The 4,993-nt window shown below is 33.8% G+C and overlaps 1 protein-coding gene across 1 annotated transcript in view; it reads right to left on the reverse strand.

Moving 5' to 3' along the window:
- Nucleotides 1–3,293: 3,293 nt before the first annotated feature.
- The window catches only part of LOC113809172 (uncharacterized), a 56,103-nt gene continuing 54,403 nt past the window's right edge, over nt 3,294–4,993 (reverse strand). Inside the window, exon 5 of the mRNA XM_070130705.1 lies at nt 3,294–4,993. This exon is cut by the window's right edge and continues 746 nt beyond it. The gene's annotated coding sequence lies outside the window, so the exon portion shown is untranslated.

A 4,993-nucleotide genomic window follows, 5' to 3' on the forward strand; every position in this document is an offset into this window, starting at 1 on the left:
GGGTTCACAGGCTAGCGGACCAGGCAGCAGGAAAGGAATAATAAAAAAAAGAAGAGACAATCAAACAAGAGCGATGTCATGTTATCCTCTTTACCCTCCTTGACATCATTATCTGTACCTCGGTTCCTGGGAAGTTTACCACCTGATTCTCTGTGAATGTGACATGTGAAGTCTTTGTCAGGTCCTGTTTTTCTTATGTTTTTTTTTTTTTTTTTTTTTTTTGTTAATTACTAAACAGTTCCATGGCTAATAAATGCTCGAATAAACCAATGAATCTTCGAATAAACCACTGAATGCATAAGCGAATCCTAGAATGAATCAATCCACTGAATGGTCGTATTCATTGATAAATAAATAAGCAGCTGAAAGAATTAAGGAATCCCAACATCTAAAAAAGAAAGAAAGAAAAAAGCAAATCAGTCTTTGAATGAAAAACTAAATGAAGAAACTTGGAAAACTTCGAACTCACAAACGACAGTGTCTCAAGAAAATAAAATGTCTCCTAACCTAGATCTCCTCAAAGACTGAATCTGATAACAAAGTTAGGGAATCTGATTTTAAATGTAGTCTCTTTTATCTGCGAAATCACTCCAAAGATACTTGAACGCAAGGAAATTGACTTCCTAGTTGACCTTTTTTTATTTAGCTTTGTCCCATTCTTATGTGGGTCGCTGTAATCTGGTTCTGACAGATATTCTTTCATGTTCGAATGCTCTTCCTAAGGCCTACCTTCTCTATTTACTCGGGCTTGGAGCCAGCACTGGCATGGACTGGCTTGCAATGGGCTTCGCATACCGTAATGTAACAGATCTTCCAAATTATGAACTTTTTACCTAGACATATAATGAAACTAAAACCAATATTTTACTTTCGCGAATCCCAAGAAAGTAATATCAGAAGTCACCGAAATGAATTAGGTTGGGACCACGTGTCTGCTTCTCGTAATACCGACCGTTGAAAATTTTATCAGCCTCTTTATCTCTTCTTTTAGAGAAATTTCCTCATTCAAAAAAATGTCACAGAAACCCAGATCCTTGAGACATACCTCACATACCCCATTGTTAAAGCCTGGTACCTTTTGCGTCAATATCTTTCGCTTTGTTTGTCCTGCAACATTTACCAAAATGATTGAAAAAATAATGTGGATGATATCAAAAGACGAACTTTATGAAACCACTATTATAAAAAAATCAATACGGTTTCTCAATAAACAAAGCAACTGAAATAGCTGTCTCAGATTTCATAACGAAAAGTTTTAGAATATTTTGATGACAGTAAGTTTGCTCTTGCTTCTTTCTAAGACCTTTATAGAAACTATGATTTCGTCAACTGCCGTATTCTTTGAAAGTAATAAAGAGATTGTACATGCCTGGTTCACCTCATATTAGGCATACCGCACACAATATGTAGATTTTATGGGATCTGTATTGTTCAAAATTCATCTTGAGTTATACCCACGAAAAATGAAAGAAAATTTGGTTAACATACTCTAAAAGTTTCAGAGCGGTAACTGTGCTATAAGATATTCTATATGCCATGGTTTCTATGAATACTCCCTGGCATTAAAATGGCGAATGATATATCCCTCCACGTCACCTTTCATTATCATCCTAATATTTCACGACCTTTCAGTCCATCTGTTTGCGTTTTTAGTGTTTTAAAGTCATTATTGATGTTAAAGAGATGCGTTCCGAAGGCAACCGTCTCTGATAATGTAAAACATCGAGTCTCTCTCTCACGCCCGTAAATGAACGACTTATAAGATGAAGAAGTGTAGCAAATATGTTGCTATAAGACATGGCTATCTGCTGAACCCAACAGAAGCGGCTGCCAATCCCTATACAGACAAAATTTTAACAACTGTCGCTCCGCCACACGACATGCTGCGGTTTGCTCCCGCTACCTCTACCCCGCGCTTTCTTCGCAGCCTCAACCTACCCCAAATACTTGCCAGAAAGAAGAATGCGTTTCTTAAATAAAGCAAAATGAAAGAAGCAAGAGAATAACCATCATTTATAATAGTTGATGAAGATAAAGTAAGTTTTGAAATCATGAACTATGCATTATGGTTCGTGTTATGGCAAGGAAGTGGAAATGAAATTTACTCAAATAACCAAAGTAATAGATAGAATGTTGCAGTGATGTGTGCTCGTGTGAACTTCTTTTTAGACACTGAAATTCATAAATATACAGAAAGAGAATCATCCACTGATGATGAATGATGACTGTTTATTCAGTGATGCATCAGTAACTTTAACTGTTTTTTTTCTCCAAATTCATGTTTTGAACTATAAATTATAACTATATGGTTAATATTGATCGGATTATTTTTTATATATAAGGCATAGAGTGTTTTACAAGTTTTATGGATTAATAATAATATGAGCTTTAAAATATTTTTGTTTCACCTTTAATGAAAATATTATAGAGCTCCACTGGGTGCTGTAGTGTTGTATGTCTTGCATTTGTTACAGAGAAAGGTTAAGCTACTCATTGGTGATTTTCAGATTGCTGTCTGTATAGAACTCTTATCAAAGTAAAGTGTAAGAAAGAAACCGTGAAATGAGGGGATTTATTACTTCAATGTTAAAACAACGGAAAGATACTGAGGAAATATAAGTATGAGTGTCTCGATCCCGTTTCACATTTGTTGTTCATGTTAATGATTAATGATTTTTAATTAGTAGGCAGAGGGAGGGTGTAAAAGTAAAGTTAATCTTAGAACAGAATTTAGTAGAAGAGACTATCCTTTGTTTTCTTTATAGTGCTTATTGGTAAGACTTACACTGTGATATGCCATCTATTTATAGGAAAAAATGGAATTGTAGTTTGGTATCCACTCTTCAAATGAATTAAATACTCCACCCCACGAGCCTTCAGTCATGCCAACTATATTAAAATTAGTGTCAAGGGTATGTCGTGGGATCCTGTCGTGAGAATTTCCCCAACACATTAGCAAAAGTAAATTTAGTAGAATATTATTTTATGAAAAAATAACCATTACGACATATGTACATATGTGTATACGGCAGCTGAGACATTAGAGTAAGAAAAATGCATGCATCACTGTAGACTCGGAATACAGTGTAATGATTTCAACACAACCTTTGGCACAATATCTTTACTCATCTAGCAATACATTGCAACCAACTGGTATATGGTAAGTGTTGTAGCCCCTTTTTTTACCAGTATTTATAGTTTATCTTTGCAGCATCTGGCATTATTTTCATAGTCTATATCAATCATATTACTTGTATACTTTAGTAGAGATAAGTGAGGAAAAGTTAACTACATTTTTAAATGTATACATTTATTAATTGACTAAGATTATACAGCCAATATGCAAACCCACTAGGACAAATTAATATGGCAGTAACAAAACATTTGAAAACATTTCTTTAAAAACCAATAAGTAAATTAGTACATATAAAAAAATAGTCAGAATAAGCTTAATCAAGCACATACTAGATCAATAGCATCAAACAATTACTAAATCAAAGCAAAGGGGTTAACTATTACATACTTGTATTAACCCCTATTATACAAGCTCAAAGCAATTCCTACACTGCAGAGGGAATTAACAGACTTAATCATCGTGTAACACGATATTTATCTAAGCCAGATTCATATACTCTTGAACTTAAAAATAAAACCTCATATACAATCCATTATTCCTTACTTCCAGTTTACCTAATATACTTCTTAAACATGAAAATCAAATCTATTACTTATTCCCTTATATAGTTACACACAAATCTAGAAATAATTCCTTAATCCAAAAATTAGCACAAGGTTCCCGTCCACCATGTTCCTTCACACACACACAACACTTTAAATGGGCTTACCAAGAAAGGTCAAAACAACAGGCAAACTATTACATGATATAAATATAATATCAACTATAAAATATTTAAGATATATATAGTATAAATTACTTAAGAGACATGCCATAACCTAAAACATAATATCATTGATGTAAGAACGTTAACCTAGTTTCCAAAACCAACAAATACATTATATATTCTGCCTTGTAGAACAAAATCAAGAAACACTAATATGCAAATTTCTTACATTTCTTAACCAGATAAATTTCTTGAAATCGTAAACTAAATAAGTTAAGCCGTCTTTCGTAAAGCAAGAAAAGACACAAAGTGGCTGATTTTTTTTTACAATGCTTAGGAGATTTCAGGCCTTCAGCTTTAGGCTATTTTACATCATTCTTTTAAGCTCTGCCCTTACAAAGCTGAAATTTGTTGTTAGAGACGTACCACACACACCAATTGAAAGACCTAGATGTGCCTATGTTTTACAACAGATATAATTCCAGGTCATTCTGCATCTAGAGAACAAAGAAACCAACCATTTTTTATGGTGTCACATTTCAAACACACAATGTCACAATTCATTACTTAGAATTTTGTATATTGCCAATATAGAGGGAAAATTGTTACTTTAACAGGCCAATGCATGTCCATGGTGTTACTGGGGTTAGAACTCTCTCCTCCATAGCTAGAAAGAAGTCAACACTTACAAAAAATATCACTACAACAAAATAAAGTATTGAATTATATATGTACTTTGTGCTCCTTGAGCTCATCTGAGTGTGTGTAATATGCAGTCTTTTTTCCATGAAAAATAGTTCTAATAAGCTATCAACTCTTTTGATAACCAAATTGAGAGATGGAGGGAGGAAGGGAGAGTCTCTAGACAAGTTTTGAGTATGTTTGAAATGAGGTGTTACATTTTTCCATAAATCGTTCGCCAGCCAATAAGCATTCACGACGAACAATGACTTTTATACACTACCAATGGACGGCTTAAACTTCCTATACGATATGCAAGTCTTAAATTCATAATGCCAAAGTTTGAATAATTCATATTCAAGTGTGTGCCAAGAGATCTGTATAAGATTTCTGGTTTACATTTCATCAAGTTTCCCCTTCCATATACTTCTGTAACAGGAAGGCTTTTAGAATACAGTACACGACTTCTA

This window comes from Penaeus vannamei, chromosome 15 (genome assembly GCF_042767895.1).
Source record: "Penaeus vannamei isolate JL-2024 chromosome 15, ASM4276789v1, whole genome shotgun sequence".
NCBI lineage: Eukaryota > Metazoa > Arthropoda > Malacostraca > Decapoda > Penaeidae > Penaeus > Penaeus vannamei.